Below are 22,403 nucleotides of genomic sequence, written 5' to 3'. Positions count from 1 at the left end.
TCATCCTATTTTTGGGACAACGACTTGTTTTGGTTTTACCAGGCACCTTTCTTGCTTGTTCTGCAGGATTATCTACATTTTTACAATGTATCCTTTCAGTATAAAAGACAAGAGACAAGCAAATCTGTCCCTGAAATAAACGCTCTCCTGTCTGTTCTAAATACCTGTTTTTAACTTGCAGATTTTACTGCTTGCACTTTTTCCTGTAGCCTACTTGTGCAAGTGTCCCTAAAGTTTCCATTTACTTTTTCTTGGTTACATATTATTTGTATATTTATGTTTCACTGTGTTACAAACAAGGTGTACTTGTTGCTGGTTATAACTATTAGAAGTGCTGCAATGTTACAAAATGGTTATACACTGTCTGCAGTATACAGTATTTGGGTTTGCAAATACCTCATTCTAGGCAAGCAAATAGTCACTACATCTTGGCTATTATGCTTTGCCTCTACAGGTGTAACTGCCTTGGCTTCAGTCCCAATATGTCAATAATCACACTCATTCTCTGACACAACTATTAGATTATAATTTCTATTATAACTATATAACACGCATATTTTGAAACAACATTTTCTTTGATAATAACTTAATGTATATACCAATAAAAAGAAACCACTAAATCATCTTACAGAATTGCCTCTGACCTTGAGCAAAAATGTACGTTATTACTGCATTTTTTTTAAAGAAACCTTCAATGCAAGCATGAAGTTTAGGAGTGGAAAAGCTTTGAATCCACCCTTAGGATACTCTCCTAAGAGACAAACCAGGACGTTTATACCATGCTTATTGCAAAAACATTGGATCATTTAAGTCCATTGCATAAGAGATTAAGTCCTCAGGGTGTCTCTGCATTGTATTTCCAGCTGACAGAAAACCTGACCTACGATGATGTGTTGATCTGGAAGCAAAACAGCAAACAGAAAAAGTCCCCAAGGAGCCAAGAATACAGTTTTGTTTGATAGAGGAGAAAAAGCTCAGACTGACATGTAGGCATTGTACTTTCTTATTAGAGAATGTGATAAGCCTGTCCATGACAAGATACAGAAATCCCTAGAACTTTTTCCTGTACTTGCCTCTCACATTAGCTTTTAGAAAACTGGTGAAGGAAAAAAATGTTAAACCAGTGGAAAAACTTTCTGTGATAGAGACAGATTTGAAATGTAATAGCAGACTGTCCTGTGGACATAGTTAATGTGCTCATTACTTCTCATAGATAGGATGCCTATGCCTATTACAAATACGTGGCATGTGAATGTCCTTCAGCTGTCCATTATAAAGTATTTGGGTTTATTGCAAATTATCTCTTTCTCTAGGGTACAAAGGATGGTAATTACGTGCTGAAATTCCCTGACAGCTTTCTGAATGTTGTTGGAGAGATTCAAATAGAGTAATACATTGTAACATGTTTTGCTGTAGCATTCACCTTCACAACCCTTAGTAATCCCCTGAAATGCTCCTCATTCCAGCTAGATGCACTCAGTCAGTATTCACTGAACAAATGTTTATTTTTGGTGTATTATTTCTGGTGTCAACAGAGCTGACATTAAGATAACCATGCCAACTGAAGGCATGTGCTGTGTGAAGCATCTGTGATACTGTTTAGAATAAAACACAGTTCATTTTAAAAAAATGAAGAAAGTTTACTCCCAGTATAAGATTCAAGCCAACACTAACGCTTTAAATGTTTCTTTAGTGGTAAGGATATTGTCAGCAATTTAGATATTTGAATAGAACTAAACCTGAGTTTTAATATAATTAAGAATACTTGTTTTGATAGTCTATACACCTTTCCAGAAATGTATGTTTCTACTTGTTTTTTTCTTACATGTTGATAATTTGGTTTCAGTTTATTCAGACTAAATAATAAATATGCTGTGAATTATGCAAGGTGGTAAGGAAAATGAATCATAAATACATTGCAAAATTCTTATCCAGAGATAATTGCATGGGAAGTAAATGACTCACTCTTAACTATTGTATTAGTGACTTCTGTGAGGAAAATGAATACAAACCTCATTAATGCTATGAAATCATGTTACAATAAGTGAAAATCTCTATTGAGATGATAACATTACAGTAAATTTATGCTGTTTCCTGCATAAGTATCCTGCATATGTAGTTAATATTATTACAGCAGTAGCAGTTCTTTCTTTTATGGTCTGGTTTTTAGAAGCATAAGGACTCAAGTGGCCTGGCACAATGAACTGGCATGATTACCTCCAATCCACAGGGACAAGAAAAAGATAAAAGATTTTGAATCCTTGGTCTATTGTTATCTATTTAAATGTACATAGTTTGCAGCTGAGATTTCAAGAGATTTATTACTAGGTAAATCAGAGCTCGCCCACAGTTTAAATTTCAAGCTGAACGAAAATGTATTGCATAATACTTGAACGTGTATGCAAGGTGAAAGTTGCCCCTAGTGTTAAGTGAATAACAGGGCAAGAACTACTTTTCATCCATTCAACTTGGGTTGCTTGTTTTCCTTTTCATCTACGTTGATACCACTTTGTTTTGGCACTGCTGTTTAGCAGCCATGCACTTGAAAGAAATGTCTGGAGAGCACTCTCCCTTATTTCAAGAATGCTGCTATTGAAAGAAAATAAAGTGGATTCTTTAACTTCTCCTATCCTGTCAAGCTCTTTTGAAAATTAAAATGAAACAATGTAATGAATATCATCGGGAAAGTAGAAATCTCACCTGCTGAAGTCATAAGTCCTTACTGAGTATGTGGTAAATTAGCTTAAAACCTGAGTTGGACTGGGTACCTAAGTAGTTGTGTTGCTACTCCTTGGACACAACATACATCATTCTGGTTTTGTCACAGTTCGATTGTTATATTCTGGTCTGAACAATGCTTTAAATGGAAGTCCACAAAGAATGGTATGAAAAGAGTGGCTAATATCAACAATTGGCTGCAGAGTATCAGACCTACCGTGTGTGCTTATTTGCAGTGGTCTATGCATACTCAGAAAATCTGATGTTTCCTACATAGAAGTAGGATGTATGTATGAATGTTTCCTACATTCCTGTAGTTTCTCCATGGAGGTGCAAGGCTGACTGTACATTACATTTTTGATAAATGTAATACAACTTGGATGCAACAGATTGGATATGAATTCAATGTAAAAAGACTTCAAGTTTGTGCCCTGTTTTTCAAATATTTACCACATGCAAGATGTTCAGGAAAACAATAACATAGCCATATAGCTAGGTGCTAGATTGCTACCAGAAACCACATAAATCAAAATTTGGTTATGCGGTAAAAGTATTCCAAGCAACAGTGTTAGAATCTGAAACCTGCATGTGGTGTAACAATGTACAGCAACCTATTGCAACCAGTGGATCTGAAACTGTGATATACCTCAAAAATACACCTTAAAGTTCAAAATGCCCTATATTTTACACAGATTATTTAACTATACCGTAGGCAATGGCTTAAATAGCTTGCCAATACATAAGTAAATAAAGAGCAATACAGGGGGAAAAAAAAAAAAAAAAAAAAGAAAGCAAGACTTTGAACATAGAGTAGCCTTCCCCTGTTGTTCAAAATTCTGGCATGGGGCTTTCATTGATTAATTAGTCAGGATGGGAGCCATATTCCTCTGATTTTCTCATTAGTCAATCTCGATCCAGCTTTGAATCTCCTCAGGGTTCACCGCTACTAATGATTCACTCCATTTAGCACAATGGCTTATTTTCTGTAAATCAGGCCTTTCTTCTCTGGTGAATTAATGTTGCACCAGTACGGACAGCAGTGCAATAATAATATTATAGGTTTATTTTCAGCACAGCTTGTTGAATAAGCTTCAATGGAGACATATGTCAGTAAAAGGAGCAGTTACTTTGAAAATAAAATAATTATTAAGATCTACTAGATTTCATCAGACTTTTCATTTAAGATGATTACTTCTTTTGTTATAAAAGCAGAAAAAAATGCAACATGCTAGAAAACTATAATTTAGTATTCTCAGGACAAAATATTTACTTTATTTTAAAATTAATTAATTTCATTTTTTTCTGTATAAATTACATAATTCATAATAAAAATATGGAATTAAAAAAAAATCTTCAAAATAGTATTTAAACCCAAGTTATTTCTCAGAATGGGACCTGATGAGAATTTTGAACCTTGTTTTAAGTAAAGCTTCATTTTCAAATTTTAAAGTCTTCATGAAGTTGAGCTTTTGGTTTCACAAAAACTCTAGCAATCACTTTGTGGCAATGGAGGAAATTTTAACATAACAAGATAGCTGCAGGGTATTTTAAAAATCCAGTCTCTGCATTTTTGATGAATAGATGTATAATGGAATGACATAGACTGCAGGATAATTCTTCCAAATGTAGTACATTACTTTTCCATATGGTTAGTTTATGACAGTGAGAGTGTAAGAAAACCAGACAGAATTTAGTACTGACTACATGGGGAACAGTATTGTGATGTCATTAACACCTTTGCTATTGTCAAAGTGACTGTGGCTGAATAAAAAGAAGCTGGAGCCAAAGACACTCCAGTAGTGACAGCTATTCAGCTCCTTGAAATTATGAATTTCAAGTATGCTGCTCAAATCTGTATACCTTAGGTTCCCTAAATATACCCCTACCCTCTTTTTTCACCATCCAGGGGAAGACCAAATTCCTGAGCTAGAAGTCAATAAAGGGACAGAACCTCTTGCAGGCTGAGAGATACATAGAGCTGCTTGAAGATTTTTACTTCTCTTAAAAGACAACTTTCCATATCTCAAGATAACTTTGACATTCTTTACATGCCATTCAGGTCACTTTTTGTGTATTGGTTGATTTTGGAAATTATTGTTTCCTGACATTTTAGTTCAAAACTACTGCTGTCCTTTTGGGGGCATGTCTATATTCCTCCAAAGCCTCCAATTTCTATAACAATGTAAGTAAGCTTTTTGTACATATACAAGGAAATTATTTGAATTCTCAGAAAGGTAATTACTTCCTTTGTTCTATTCTACCACAGTTTTCACCTTAGTCTTATGGGACATACTCTTTTTTAAAAAGATTTATTTATTTATTTTCAGATAGTAACTTAATATTTAATGGGACCAGTTCTTAACACAATAGTAACTACACATATGTTCTATTTTTTCATTAATCAATTCTGTAACTGCACAGTAAGTTACAAAAAGCAATATGGTTTGATATTAATGATCCATTTATTGTAGTTCTGGTGAACTGTACAGATAGATAATTGCAATTAAAATTATTTCTCTAGATTTATATTTGGCTAATTTGGGGAACACTGTGCACAGTTGTCGTGTACTGTAAAACCCACATGGTCAAAGAGAAGATGATTAATACAGGAAACTGGATAAAAATCCAAGAAAACATCCGCATTCAGCTCAAGACTGTCCCTGAATTGCTTTTGACACTAATGTGTCTAAGGTGGAGTCACGGTAAACAGTTGTTTTGTCTGTATAACTGCACCACAGTGGCACTTAACGTTTCCAAGTTCAAATCCCAGATGAAAAATTTGTACTGTGGTAAGTAAAGACTGGGATGGATTGTTTAACCTCTCCTCATTTTTAGCCCTAAAATCAACATACTTGAATTTAAGTTCAAAATAATACCATTTATGTTCCTGAGGTCTAGCTCCAGAGCAATAGATTTAATGTTTCCAAATTCTTCAATATTTTACTTCATAATAGGACTATGTCTCTAATATTGACATTATCTCCAGTTTTAATGGAGTGTAAGGGAGTGGAAACCAGGACAAGGAGGCATAGAAAATTGGATTTACTGCATCTTTAAGTCTATATATAGAAGTAATGGTAATGTCACTGTCAATTTTGTTTGTTTGTTTTTTGGTTTTTTTGGGGTTTTTGTTTGGGTTTTTTTGGGGTTTTTTGTAGTTAATAGTAGTGGTTATAAATACATATATTTGACTAATGTATATATCATATGCTGATCACATGAAAGATGTTCTAACAATCAAAACAATATGAGATTCCCATGTCAAGTATGTAAGATACAGAAGAAGTGAAATTATACATAGGTTTTAGAAACATTACTACATTTGAGGGGAAGTAAAGAAATCAGACTTGATTTCTATTCACAGTATGACAGTAACTTTATTTCCAAATATTATGAAATGCATTATTTTTTGTTGCAAAAGCTGAACAATATAACGAAATTCAGCAGATCATATATGTTCTTTATCTTTTTTTTTTTTTTTTTTTTTTTTCCCCAGGAGATAAAGCAAGAGACTGATTCATGGATGAATTAAACAATTCCCTTCTGTAGTTTAGGTCAGGGCCATGTTTTCTTGTTTCTTAACTTTTGTATTGAAGAAATACAGAAAAAGATAAAGATAATTAATTTGTTGTTGAATACTGTATATATAAACATATATAAACAACCTTAATTTATTTTATTGAGTATCCCTCACTGTAAAATATTCACTACTTTTAAAGCGGTATTAACTACTTATTAGGGTAAATGTTTTTCTGAGGGAAAGACCCCTGCACAGAGGAAAAATTTTGGCAAAGAAGTGGAGGATATATTTTTGCATAATAATTAGGCTAAGCAATAAAAAAAAATGTAACTATATTGAGCCCAAATTCAGGCATGGATGATGACTGGAGGAAGAAGACAATAATAATATATGCATGCCTGCTTTTCCAAGGCATTACAAAACCAGAGAGTACAGATGTTCTGGTTCAGACTTCCAGGTCAGATATATTGTTTGTTTTAGTAGGACGAAAGATGGTCCTTATAGTCTAGGATGGTAGATGATGGAAATAAAAATTTCTGACAAAAAAATATGGGTAAACTATTCACATAAATGATTCAGACAGAATGAGATGCAAAGCACAGTAAAGACATTTCTCTTCATTAGGAATCAGTCACCAGGTAATGTTATGACATACTGTGTTTAAATAATTATGTGACAACAATAAGAAAAGAACTGTGTCATGTTTGACCTATAACAGGATGTGAAAAAACTTCTCTATCTCAAGAAAATTTTCAATTTCTTTGAGAAAATCTGACATGATGAACCCAATATCTTCCAAATATTTTGAGAATTGGTGGCATTTCTCTCATTTGTGCTAAAACGGTTATAATGAATTTAGGATGAACAGGTTAAGGTCTCTGCTCTCCTTCATTTCACGTTGGCACTTATTTTAACATTGGTGCATACCCCAGACTACAAAATCAGTTTCTTTCCTCCTGTAAGACATTTAACAAGCTAATTAATACACTCACTTGGGCTGTGGAATACCTAACATCAGTTCCCTTATGAATATCAGGTAGACCAGACATTTGGCCAAGGATCTTCTTCCACACACCCGCAAAGGAATGCAGCCACAAAAATATTGGCTAGACTTAGGAGGATCCACTGATGCCTGTGCAAAAAATTCAGTAAGAGAAGTCCTTTTTGTCTGTCTTTATCACCCAATAAAGACAGGAGAGTAGAAGGATGTCAAGAATTCATGTTTACTGATACTCTACTTTCACTCTACTTGGAAACAGGTGGTGTTCAAAGCCCTCTTGCCTCAGCAAAACAACATGCAAAGCCACAGTAGGGATACTGAGGAATCACAGATGTACCATTCAAATCTTTGTCAGATATATGGTGAGAATCTGTTGTTTATAAAATCCTCTTATTTACTTGACTGAGAAATACCATACCATTGTACACTGAATCACAGCATCTCTCATCTGAACACTACATTGAAGTTATGAAACCATAGAAATGACAATGAAATTGCTTCTTTTAAAACTGTTACTGTGTACTGTATCTCATTATTTAACATTACGCAAGATAAAAATTCAGGACTTCAAATTGTCAATTTTAAGTTTATCACACTGTGCCTTAGCTAACCATGAAGACTTTGAATAACAGCTATTACATATTATTTAAAGCTTATGCATGTTATATGGGTTTATAATAACTTTTTTTTGGCCTTAGTAAAACTACCTCAAAAACTAAAGTTACTGGAAAAGCTTTAATTTTTATTTTTAATTTATTTTTAATTTTTAATTTAATTTATTTTAAATTTAATTTATTTTTATGTTATTTTGAAAGAAACAATACTGTTTTAATACAAAAGTACTATTCTAATTTCATGGAAAAACAACAGAATTTTAACTTTGCTCAAGAATAATCCCATGCAATTCTTCTGGTTCTTTAGAGCTGTAGGACATGTATGTTACAATTTAACAAGTTTCTCTTCTCTCTACACAAAAAGATGTAGACTCTTCAGAACATAACTCAAAGCTTGAGAGAAGAGTGAAATATACTATTAGGAAAAAATGCTCTCCGTCCAGTTTTAAAATCTGTTTGGACATTTATTTTAGCCATATCTAGATTTTTGTACATCTTTCTCAGAGTTGATTTTGCAACAGCTGTGGGTGTTCCTTGGGCATACCCAGTCAGAATTTATTTACCATATGCCAACCTAGTAAGACAATGTATCACAGAATTACAGAATCACAGAATTGTCTAGGTTGGAAAAGACCTTGAAGATCATCCAGTCCAACCATCAACCCAACATTGACAGTTCCCAACTACACCATATCCCCAAGCGCTATGTCAATCTGACTCTTAAACACCTCCAGGGATGGGGACTCCACCACCTCCCCAGGCAGCCCATTCCAACGCCTAACAACCTGTATTGTGTAAGTACATGACAACCCATCCACACTAAGCTGCCAATTAAATACATATTTTAACATGCAAAGCAAATTGTTATTATTGCTATAATTTTATTATGTTCTTCAAGAAATCTTTGTATAAGATGTCTTTCACTCAAACACCTGTTTAGAAGTGGTCAATTATATGTAATTATCCTGACAAGAATAACTTGTTTAAGAGAGAAGTTATGTCACTGCACTTTGTAAAATCTTGATTCAAGGGTTTCATTTTAGTTATGAAAATTAATTTAGTTAACTTAAAAAATGTCAGCATAAGAATATCTCTTATCTTTCATCATGAGATTCCACCACGGAAAAAAGTGTCTTTGATGCTGATATCTGCTTTTTTCACTAAATATTCTTTGAGATGATGGATGCAATATCACCATGTGCTCCTGTATCCACAGCATGGTCTATTTTCTGAGTGAAACTCATAAAATGAAAGGGTTTCTAGGGTCCAGTCTTTTGTTGATAAGTTACTGTTCTGATATAGTCCTGAGTCCTTAGTGCCTTGTTTACAATCCTATACAGTGCTTCAGTATCAAGCACTTCAGTTTACTGACTAAAGTAGAAAGCCTAGGCTTCTTCTGGCCAACTGATAGCACCAGAACAGAAAGTCAGTTCTGTGGAAGTACAATAGGCAGATCAGCCAGAATATACAAGGCAGGAACCATTACAGTAAAAGTCACATTGACCAAGCTCAGTTTCATCATGGAAGTTAATTCTTTCAGCCATCATGGAAGTTAATTCCTTTGGGCAATGACTAGAATAAGTAATTAATTACATATGATTGTTAAGAACTAGTTGCATTGAGTATGTATGTCAGTCAAGGAAAATTTTGTTTTAAAGTATAAAACTGACCTGATTTCTAAACAACCCCACTGCAGATATTTCTGGTTCTCTAAACCAGTGGTCTCCAAACATTTTGATCACACATCACATTAGCAGAAAATTTCTGAGCACATACCCCAAATATATGTATTTTTATTTATTCATAAATTATAGACAGGTACTACTGAAGTTTTAATATTTTCTACTCACCCTCCAATAGACTATCTTGTGCACCACCTAGGGTACATGCACATACACACACATACACACACTACCCTTTAGGAGACCACTGCTATATATAATGGAGAGATATATGTGTATATATATACATGTACACACACTCACATATATATACACATACATCTAGACAAATATATATAAATATGGCTATAACACAATTTTTTTTTACAGAAAGATAATTACTTACTCTAATAGCTGTCTTTTTGTCATAAGTGTTGGATATATAGACCCACAAAATGCTGATAAACCAATCAACCCTGGGACTACAAATTACAGACAAACATGAGGGAATCGCACTGGAATGGAAATAAGGAAGCAGCATAACTGGAGCAAGTCCATACAACTTTTCATCTACCTAAGGAAAAAAAAAAGCCATTGTTTCATCTAGAGAAATAATTCTTTAGCCAAACTGTTTGCAAGTCAACATGCATTATTTTTGTATTAAGCATAAACAGGCTTTGCAATATTAATATTAAAATTTAGCCACAGCTGAATTTGTTAGAAAAATCAGTAATCCTAACATCCTCAGCTGGTGTGGGATAAAATAACCAGTCCATTAGCACTCATAGTCCAATAGATGAGGAGAAAAATTTTTCTTTACTACAATTGAGAAACAAAGACCTAACACTGGGTAAAAATAACATACAGCTATAAAATATAATTCTTATTTCACATTGTTCTCAGTGCCTGGTATCACAAAGCTGTTCAAGTCAACAAAGAAGTAGCAGAAATATACAGAGAAGACAGTAATTAAAGTTAAGAAAAAAAAAAAATACCAACACAGCACAGGACCAAATTCCTTCAGAGATACGTTTGTTTCCCCAAAAGGCCAAGAATGTTATCTGCTTACCAATCTCTTCCAGAACTATGACTTTCTCAGCTCCTGTTTTTAGGACAGTCCCAGAAGTGATTGACTTTATCCCATCTCTCAGTTCTCCTTACAGACAACCACCCAGTAGCTTCTACTGGTCCCTCACTGTGACTCTCACATGTATCCTACCTGATGCTGGCTGCACTCTCTATCAAGATTTAAGGGAGAGGGAGAAAAAGGGAATAAAAAGAGAGGGACCTGCATTAGGCCTTCTCTGCACAATCAGCTTTGCTGAACTAGGTAAGGGGATCAACCTGAAAACACAGATCAGCGAAAGAAAGGTAAAAGATATTCAGTTCTCTTTGTTCTGTACATAAGGATGAAAAGCAAAAGTAGCTCTCATCTATTCTTTGCTTGCAGTCCTGTGCTCTCAGTTTCTTGGTTTTGTGTTAGACTGTTTTAGGAAAATGGAATCAGCTGAAAGTGTGACTCAAATGTTGCATTTGTAAGGGGTCCTTTAAAATATGTAGGCATAAATATCAGCATTCACAGAAGGAAAAGCAAGAGTGGTCTCTCTCTTTTGCTTAAAAAACCACCCTTTATTTTCCAGATAAGTATAAAAGGACTAGTATAAGGGCAAGATTTTTCATTCTCTTCCATGTTATGTTATAATTCCAGATTTACTCTGTTGAATTAAAAAAATAAAAGTGTATGATTGTTTTGTCACACTTGGCTTTAGGGATTATTTTATGCTGGAATAATACTTGGGAGAAATGACATTATAAACAATGAAAAAGAAGGCAGGAAAATAAGTGAAAGAAAGCACCCACAGAAAACAATCCCATCACCCAATAATTTATTTATATTAACTTCAATAAAAGCATCAAACGCTATTTATTTTCTATTTTTCTGTGAACTAAAAAAATATTTTAAAATTTGTTTGAGAAGAAACTAATGAACATATAGAAGTAACTTCAAGAAATTATTGGACCTAATGAGCACATGGGAATGTGTTATTTTAGGTACCTAAACTCTAAGCTAGTTTGAGTTCTAGAAAATAACATTTTTTCCTCCAAATATATTAGTGTTCTACACCAGTAAAATGGTGCTTTATTCTTGGAACGATATTCATGAAACAGTTTCCAATTTCTTTTTGTGAGAGATCAGGTCCACAGGAAAAAAGTGTTCTATCCTTATTAACATTCTTAATTTTTGTCTATTTCTATTATTGATAATCTCAATGCATCTAACCAAACTGTAGACCTGTAATACCCTTTATAACCTTTCTTAGCTTAGTGTCACGCTGGCAGGTGTATTGAGGAATATTTGGATGTAATTAATGCAAGTAACATAGTCTCTCAGCAGTGCGTAAAGCTGTAGAGATTTTCTATTTATTTTTCATGTGACTGAGATTTTGGACTTTATTAAAATATCTTCAGGCTCTTTCTGGGTTTCAGTGGTTCAGAGGAGTTCTACATATAAAATGATTCAGAAAAAAGATCTAAAAAATATTTTTTTAAATAAGTAGTTGTCCAGTAATTAAATACTCCTGTAATATAGTGGAAATAAATGGGGAAAAACCAACCAACCAAACAAGACACCACATCATTTCAGTGTGTACTCCTTATGTGTACACAAATAAATGAGTAAGCATTTTAATGGGGTGTCTGCTGAAATTCTCTGCTTCCCTGATTAAAACCCTTAAGTGCATTGGGACTATCTTTTTTACAGGCACTGTATCACTGTAAATTGGATTTCTGCATATCACAGTATTTACTATCAGCATTGTGTCATAATACCTAAAGGTGACATTTTTCAGATATTGCAATATAGTACAAATATATTTATTTCCAATATTTTAGTGAGTTGACTGTCATATAATATACAGTATTAAAGACAAAAGGAGGAGGAAGAAGAGGTCCTCTTTTAAATATCTGTTCTATACCTGATGCTTGCTCTTACAAACTATCTTCTTGATCTTCATATTACTCTATAGCAACTTCCAGAAAAGTCATGTCTTGGCTGGTTTCTCGTTTCAGAAATTTACTGCAATTAAAAAAATCAAAAATAAATCCAGAACTGCACAGCCCTGCAGTATGCATTGTATTGCACTTATTAAAATAGACTTAACACTAACTGAAGGGTTGGGTACAAGAACATATTTTGCTGTTTTTCACAGTTAAACAAAAAGTTAATTCTGCAGTTTTGCAAGCACAAAATTAAAAGAAATTCTATCTGTACCTAAATGTCTTGTATATAACTTCTACTGTAGGTGTCTATGTCTTCTCACATTAAAGTAATGTTAGTGGGATTTTTCTCAATAATATGAATTGTCTTGCCCTGGGTGTAAATGTACTTGTATCTTTCTGACACATTCTAGGAAAAATTAATTTGATTGTTCCCAAGTTTATTATTTAAGTAGTTGGAGGCATGAGTAGACAGCAGAGAAAACAGGCTGATGGTTTTGCCCTGACTGCTGTGTACCAGTCCTTAGGTTCTCCAGAGATGAAGGAATAGAGGAGAGGAGCACTCGAAGATCAGACACATTTCTTCAGAGTGGGAGACTGTGCTATAATTTAAGAACCAGTGACTAGTAAGAGCCAAAAATGTAGTTCCTGTAGCACAAATCCAGAGTGAGAGTTTTCTGAGAGGAACCCAAAGCTTTTCTTGATGAGGTGAGTAGTGACAAAGTCCACCTCCCCTCCTTCAAGATAGGAAGTAATGGAAATGCTGCACACTGGACAAAGAAAGATGTTGGAGAAGAAACTTTACTTCACATGGGAAAGGTGAGTGCACCTAGAGCATGGAGGTAAAGAAAGGATCTCCAATAACATTGAGTGTGGGGTTAGGTTACAGATTTACTTTCAAACCTTTAGTTTACTTCTGTCTGGATTATCAGTCCTGTGTTGTCCTTTTTAACAAATTTTCCTGTTGTGGTTAGATTTACTTTCTAATAAGACATTATTTTAAGTCATGGGAAGTCTAATATCATTTGCTTTCTACAAGTGAGAGCTGGTAGAAAAGGGATACCACCTTGAAGCTATGGAAACCTTTAGGTCTTTGCACAACAATATTTTAGTATTTCCCTGTAAAATACCATTAGAATTATAGGCTGATGTTACTACAATTAATTCTGTCACACTGAGGTTTGTAAACAAGTTTCCTTTAAGCACTGATTTATTATCTAAGCAGAGAGATACAACTGTTGTTTAAGATCTAACTTGTCTCACTGGTCACATTTGGAATTGGAAACTCTTCCTGCAGCAAGGCACAATTGTTATTTAAGATCTAACTTGCCTCACTGGTCACATTTGAAAACCGTTTCTGTCTGCGCTGACTCTATTGCCTTCCTGGTAAATAATGCTCTGGCTCCCTTGAAATTGCTTCAGCTTCTCTGCATTCTCTATGGAGTTCTCTGGAATTAAACTAGACCCTTCATTTTTTTTTTTCTTTCTTTCTTTCTCTCTCCCAGTTTTAATTAAAATACTGAACTAAGAAGTAACTCTTTTTCTTTCCAATTCGGCTGTTGCCTTTGACTGTTTATGTAGCTTACTTGAAAAATGTAATGAAAACTCTGATAGCGGAAGCAGGACAAGGCATATGGTGAAGATTAACTAAGAGAAGTGACATTCTAGCTTTCTATTTCACTCTGAGCAAGAGAAAGGTGAAAATCATGACATCCACAGATGCAGAGGATCACCCAGCTGCCTACAAAGCAGGGTGTGCTAGAGCATGCAAATTGATAATATCTGTCTTTGCACTTTATCTGCTGTAACAGAGGAAGGTTTCTGTTTATCTTATTAACTGTAAACAAAAACCAATATTGCAAGGGCATTTGGCATGCTGTTAGTGCTAAGAATCCATCTGAATTTCTGTAATATGCCTTCTGATGTTACTGGCTTACAGTTTAGACATGTTAATTTATAGCTTACAGTAAATTTTCATAAAAGCTACATTATTCACTTTTACAAGTTTTTCTCTTTTTTTCTTTTTTTTGTTCAAAGACGTAAGTTATGGATGAACTATTAGTCAATGCATACAGCCTTACCTCTGAATACCTTAGATACAGGAAGATGCCAGATTCATAAAATTATTCCAATTTGCGTGATAACATAATATATATTAAATTGAAGTGAATGTGGCACTGTTTCACTCAACTCAATAAACTCCTATAAGGCAAAGTCTGGCTAGTTGGAAACCTTTTTTTAAGAAAACATTTCTGGATGAGAATTTTTCTCTCTCTTGGAAAATAAAATCTATTGGGCTAGAAGATATCTTCAAGATATTTCTCTAAAATATAGCAAGACTTAGTTCCGTTTTCACTTTATTCTTTTTTTTTTTAATGAGAATATGAGAACTACTTTACTGAGTCAGACCAGAAATTCAATGTTGCAATGAAAATATGACAAGAAACAGGTGTCCAGGGTGCTGTATGACAAGTGGGGTATATACTATATAGAAAGAACAGTGTTCCCCCTAGTGCACCATTTTGGCAATCCTTGGTTACTGCTCCTGATTAACTGATCTCAGTGGACCTATTCTTCATATTTTTTCCAGCTTTGACTCATTCATTGTTTTTGTAATTCTTTATAAAAATGAGTCTCATAATTACATTATTCTTTCTGACAAATTACATGTTATTTGTTTTCTTATATTTTTGTTCATAGTCTATTGCTGTCATTTTTTATTAGATAAGTTTATCACACCTCTGTCATATATGTCCCTGGGGAAATCCAGGGAGCTGACAGTTCTTTGTTGACTTCATCTCTCCTTGTGAAAACCTGCTCCAAAATTCTGTCATTCTTGCCTTTCTCTACATCTTTTATTATTATAGTAATTAAGAAAGAATCATAAATCTTATAACCCAAAACAAAACCTGAAAAATGCTGGCAAAAGTATATTTTTAAAATATTTTGGAAAAGTTTATCTTAAAAATAAATAACAAGGGAATATTGTATGTAAAAGAAGGAAGGTCCATGGTAAACAGTATGAATAGAACAGTTCAAAAATGCCCTGTAAATTGCATGGCTTTTTGGAGGGAGGTGAGTAACTTTAAGTCAGCATAAAATAAGCAGCAATACATGATTTGTATGATGATAAACATTAAAAAGTTTAGTAATAGTGAGTTAAATCTAAAATAAAATTCCATGCGGTTAGAATAAACCATTACAAAAAGTAGTGTTTTCTAATATTTTTTTATCCGTTTGCTAAAGTTTAAAACATCCAGAAAGCAGGGCTTTCTCTTGTTAATTTTAAAGCTAGTTCACTGGAATATACTCCACTAACAGAGGACTTGGATTATGAGCAGGATGTGGAACAACATCTATGCATCTAAGTGTGTAAGATTGTAGCTGGACAACTTTAATCGTCTTTTTTTTTTTTTTTTTTTTTTTTTTAAGATGAGAACTCACTAAACACATCTGACAAAAAAATACCTTTGAAATATCATGATAGCGTCCTAGAATTTAGTTATTTGCCTCCAAACTAATTTCCACACCACATGAGTTAGATTAAAGCCAGCTTACTATTAAATTTGTTATTTGTTCTGATACTAGCCGATGACATCTCAGTGGAACATCTCATGTCTAGCACTTACACAGGAGATTAATTTCAGGACACTGAACAATGTCTAATACCTACTGTACCTCTGCAGTACAGAAGCGAGATCATTCCTAATAGACACAGTGTGTTGCTATATTCTATTTGGCCACAGTACTCTTATCAATGTCAACAGGTGGACATATATATTTCAAATTTCTTCTGCACTGACACTTTCTGCGTAGACCAAAAGTCATGTTCTCATTTGCTGCTTGATTTTATTATATGCTTATCTTAAAATAAATGTGGTTTTTTTCTAATCAAGTTTAAAAAGAAAATAAAAATTATCAGCTCTCTGACTGCAAATGCTGTAGAGGATGTAGGCCATGATACCAGCATGATGGCTGATCTAGGAAATGTAGGACATGAAGTAATTTGTAGTTAATAACAAAACTTATATTTTAATTATCAGGTTATAGTAAGTATTAGTAAATCTGAAGAGAAAACAGCATAAGTGCAGATATATTAATTACATCAATCATTTCAAAGTCTAGCATCATGTATAACATTTCCTAGTGTAACTGATCAGCCTACCAGACTGACCTCTTCTTCCACAGCCATAGAGAGGACTCTGATCTCTCTAGTGTTTTGCTTCTTTGTCCAATGGAATACAGGAAAGTACACATAACTGAAGAAACCAGATGTGGAGTTCTACTTTGCTCCATACAAACCTGGTTAGCAAAAAGGGAAAGTTTTACCAAAATGGCAATACTGTGGTGCTAGCATATGTCTTAGGTGATTGAATACAACACTCCTGAATTTCCATTTCTAACTTCTTTAGGAAATAGATAATTATCTGTGTAGTTATATGCACTGTTCATCTTTGGAGATAAAAGCTAAGTCAGAGGCAGTTGCTTGGAAGAAGACAAAATCTGCAAGTCAGGTGACAACTTTAAAATACAAATACTTTAGTAACAGACATTGCTGATTTCTGTCCTGAACATTGAATACTTATCTCTTGAGTGCTGAAGACTTGTGAGTTAATTCGAAAAGTTTTAAGTTACATGGAATAAAAAGGGCTTTTCCATTATTTAATTTAAATGAGGGAAGGTCACTTAGGTAATTTTCCCAAGGCAATAGCTACTTCATCTGTTATGCTATTATAATATATGGACACTTTTTTCTATTCCCTTGTCATTACCCAGTCTCTATACTCATATTGATTAATTAATTCTGGATTTTTTTTTCCCTTAAAGAAATTTGTTTCCACACTTACTGAGTATTGGGAATTTTTTGGTACATCTGTTTTTTCTAGAACCATTTTTCTTTATTCACCCATGTTTACTACATTCGTTAGGCTTTCTCAGTTCTTGCAAGGAACAGCTGAGAAATAGCGCTACTTTTAGTGCAACTCAGAACTGCAAATTTTGATATGTCAGAGGGCCAAGTTTTACTAACTGAAGTTAATGTTGAACGATACCTACTATTGATGACTGTAAAGGAGACATTGCTGAGGCTATTAAGAACTGCAAGATGACAAAGGAGAAACAAAGAAACAATGCAGAACTGAGATGACTGAGCTGATACTAGTTGGTAATAAGTTAAAATAAAGATATAAATCACTGAAGAATTAGAAGGAAAAGTCTGATGTGACAGGATGTAAAATCTAAAAGAAAAGGAAGAAGATGTTAGCTCAGCAAGACTGATGAGCAACACATTTCAAGGAGCAAGAGACTGACACTTGTCCACCTGACTGAGGACCACCTGACCAGTAAGACCCTTTGGCTGACTGTAACAGGAGAAGTGAACACGTTCATGCTAGAGTGCTGATGCCATGGTAATCCTGGCCCATCACAATGTGTACTGACAATAAATAATTATTGTGTAGTTGTCAGCTGTTTGTATGGTCCTGCTTTCAAGACTGTATACCATAAAAGACGGTTAAGTAAGAGTGGCCTAAGGATTTGAGGATCACAGGCATGTTACAGGCTGTACTTAAAATAACTTCTTTAGCATCCTCTTTCTCTGTCTTCCTTATCTAGGCTAGGCATTAAAGAGGGAGCTAGAAAGACCTACAGCTCATTGTGGTTTGGTTTTTGTTTTGTTTTTGGTTTTTTTTGGTTTTTTTTGTTTTTTTTGTTTTTTTTGTTTTTTTTGGTTTTTTTTGTTTTTTGTTTTTTGTTTTTTTTTCTTATTTTTTCTAGTATAAATTCTTCATTACTTGGAGTTTAATGGTTAAAAAAGTCTTTGATACTTTCTTTTGAAAAGGTGAGGGACTTTTGTGATAAAATTTAAATGTCTGGTGAACAGCTTGCTCAGTCTCTGGCTGAGATAATTAATCGATATCCTGTATAGACTTTACTGCTGTTTAAGCTGTCTGTACTGCAAAAATACTTCCATGATTTCAAAATGCACAACAGACTTAGCATGATAATTTTTTTTTTATCCAGTACCCTGAAAGGATGACAAAGCCCATGAAACCAAGCATCTGGCACAGATCCTTTTATAGTATATCAGAAATATTTAAGACCTGCTATTTAATATCATATGTTTTGCTTGTGCCACAGGTTTGTATCTGACACAGTCCTTAAGTTATAAGTATGGTTAAAATATTGAAGAGAGAGAAAAGGGAGGAAGAAAATGTATTCAAGTTGGTTTTGTGTTTTTCAGTTTTATCAGAAAGTGATGTTTCTAGCCTAAGTGAAAATTAAGTGAATGCTTTGGGAAAAGTTAAACTGCAATGGTTAGCATGCTTAAAGTTAGTGATGTTTGTAGCATCCAAATGCTACTGAAATTATTATAGTCAATCTTAGCATGGTCAAGCATGCTGGAAGTATTTGAAGTAGCATATATGCTATAGTGACACTGGGAGTTTGAAGGAAACATATGAAAGCACAAGTACACCTTCAGCGTAACAGGAGATCAGGCAATACCTAGGCAAAAAGTGTTGTGGCTGTTGATTTTCTGAATAATCTTTGTGCCAAGGGCAGGCATACTTCTCTTAAAGCAGTAAGAGCTTTACTGATATCATGCAGTGTATTCAGGTTAAAGTAGATTTTAAGTCACTTTCACCTGTGAATAATGTGATTTGTATCTTTCATTTTAAAAAAAAAATCTTAGATTATTAAATGGATTAATTTCATTATTAGTTATGTGAACTGAAGAACCATTCTTTTTAAAATAAAATTTGGCCTTTATAAATTGTAAGAAGGTAAATATATGGGTATAAAAATATATTTCTCGTTACATCAAGGTCAAATATATCACCTAAAAGTTGATATCTCTTTATGACATGTTTCTGTTCCAGTCCTCATTTTAAATATTCAAAGCTGATACAATTTCAGTGGATCTAAGAAGATTCTGTTTTGGTTTACTAGACTGAAGTGTGCAGTGTGCAGTGGATTTCGTTTTTTGTTTGGTTTGGGTGTTTTTATTAGTTTTTGGCTTGGTTTTGGTGTTTGCTTTTTTTTTTTTTACTCTCTCTGCCCCCCCCCCCCTTAGTCTTTTTACACTTTTCCTATCTTTCTTCCATGTTTACTGGTTCAGTTTTGGTAGTGGTCTTCCTTGGGACTTTAAGATATCTTTCCTGCATCATCTTTTTCTATAGTAACTTATTAGAAATTAAAATGATTTTTCCAGTAAATAAGGGTTGCCTTTAATAATGTTGTTTTTTATTACAGAATGGAGTGTTCTTTAAAAGAATTTCATAATTGATCTAATTTTTAACTTCTTTCACTGTTATTCTGATCTCCTTTCTCCTCTCCTAATGCTTTGTTCTTCAAAATATTTATTTATTATTCCAGTGGGTCCTTCCATCCTTGTTTTCTTCCATCACTACTCTCCTTTTCCTCAACATTTTAATTCTTTAGTGATCCTCAGTATACCTGAGAATGGCAAATAAAACATTACATAAGAGTATTAAAGTAGGCTTTGTGTTCTAATGCATGCACATTTAATACTAATCTGGTCAGCTGATATAGACATGGGGTTGTGGGTCTATTTTTTTTATTGGTGGAAACAGAAATTGTGTTAACTGAGATGAGCACTGATAACCTTTAATTAAAAAATGTGTAGAGATATTTTCTGACTAATGTCCTGGAGAAGATACAGACCAGTGTGAGATGAAGATAAGGTCTAAGAAACACCAAGATGTTTGCTATAGTGTCTTCATCAAGCAGACAGAAAAGGTAGATAGAATGGCCATTTTTTATTTATGAAATACAATAGGACAGTCTTCCCCCCCCCCCCCCCACCCCATCCCCATTCCCCCATCCCCACTGGTTTAAGGTGTTATTACCACAGTCCAAGTTGAAGTCACTGTTATAGAAATTACTGGTGTTACTGGGCCAAATAAATGAAGAAAAGATACTGGAAAAGGGTACTAATTCTGGTGAAAGATTTCTTATACAACCATCCTTGCTTTTCTTTTGCTTTCCACCAGGGTTATTCACTATCTAAATAAACCTTTTGAGAGTATGGGGTTCATGGGTTTGCAGTTGATTTTCAAAGACAAAGAAGTAACATATTGAAAATCTTCCTCAGTACATTGTGATACGTGATACAGAAAAAATACTTGGGAATTTTCATGAAAACTGGAATTGTGCTTTGAGCACTTGGTAACTATTTTATGATTACTTCAGGCTTCATTGCCAATACAAACATGTGACGATAGATGAGCACATGATATATTTTGAGTGGACTGTCAGATGTGGAAAGTAACATCTGAGTAAATGAATTTCCTTTGCTGGCCATTTATGTAGTTCTGAAAATAAAGAATGAACTGCAGTCCTTTTTCTGGGAGCTATGAGCTCTGAGATTTAATTCTGCTGCAATACCTTTGTTTTCTCTGACTTGACCTCACTAGGGGGTAGAGGAAAAAAAAAAAAAAAAAGAAAGAAAAAAACACTTTCCAAGTGTAGGGAAAATAATGGAAGTTTGGTAAGGAGAATGTAAACACACTCAAGTGACTTGCAGCTGGGGTGTTGAAAAACACATACTAATTTTTTGGCCTTGTCTGTTGGACAAGTAGAACATCTGTGTTTATATAACATAAGTCTATGGTAGACTGAGACACCCTTTCGAACGTGCTTGAGATTCCTGCCATGCTGTAGGAAAGATCAAAGCACAGTGGTAAATTAGGCCTGTGTGAATCCCTGAAATATAAGTGAAAACAACAAGTCTGGTGATTGTCTAGCATGGACTAAGTTCTGCAGTGCCTGTGTTCCTGCTTGTGTGCCTCTGACCAGGTGCTACTTTGTGAATCCTCTGGTTGGTGAGGTGACAAAAATAAATTTACTCTGGATATCATGCGTGCTTTTGTAGTTGTTTCTGCATCCTGCCTGTGCTGGCTCACACACCAAGGAACTTGATGTGAACCATAAACTGCAGCACAGTGTCAGGTAGTGTAACATGAAAACAGATTCTGTAGTTCAGTCTTTCAGAAGGCATTTGTGCTCAGAACTGATATCTTTGAAGCCAGGATTAGGAACTGTGCCATTTGAGGAGATTAACTGGAAAGAACACCCCATGTTATATTCAAGATTGAAGTTAAACCCAGGAAAGGACATATTCAGTGATGGGAAAGAAGGGGTTGGTCACAAAATGGATTATTGAATTACTTTCCTAACACTTAGTAAATTCACACTGGTTATATACCATTCACCCTTAAGCACTTAAGAACCATGAAGATAAAATCATGGTCCTTGCTTGCCAAATCTAACATAAATCAGGAAAAGCCCTGCAAACTTTTTTCAAAGCCTCAGGAGAAAAGGGAGATGTAATGGAGTTTTCCAGTCTTTACTCTAGAGCCAGCAGGGATGTAATTTCATTGGCCTGAGTTACTGAATGAATTATTCCTCATGGACGTTTGATGCATGAAAGAACTTCAGAACACAAGTGAAGGTGCAATGAAGGTTCTTGGCCTTTTGGTCAAGACAATAAATTTATACTGTTTTGCTCCCTCAATAGGGGCTGACATCAAGCCAATGCTTAGTAATTAAGATTGACTCAACATTAATAAGAAGTGTGGAACTCTGGGAGCTTAGTCATTTGGAACATGAAGAATGTCTTCTCCACCAGCTGTAGGCACACATACTACATAATTATCATCTTCCTGCCAATACAGGATTGTTTCAAAGAGTACATTTTCCAGTGCTGTTCTTAATCTGATATAAAAGCATAAACAATGGTTCTTCTACAGCCTACAATAGTAGTTTTCTGTGTCAGGAATATAAATGTGCTTATATTGCCTTCTATCACCTTAAACAAATTTCTACCCTTGAGTCTTGTAATGAAAATTTTCAAAGGTTGCCAGGAATGCAAG

This window comes from Strix aluco, chromosome 1 (assembly GCF_031877795.1).
Source record: "Strix aluco isolate bStrAlu1 chromosome 1, bStrAlu1.hap1, whole genome shotgun sequence".
Classification (NCBI taxonomy): Eukaryota; Metazoa; Chordata; class Aves; order Strigiformes; family Strigidae; genus Strix; species Strix aluco.
Note: the sequence above shows the minus strand (reverse complement) of the source record.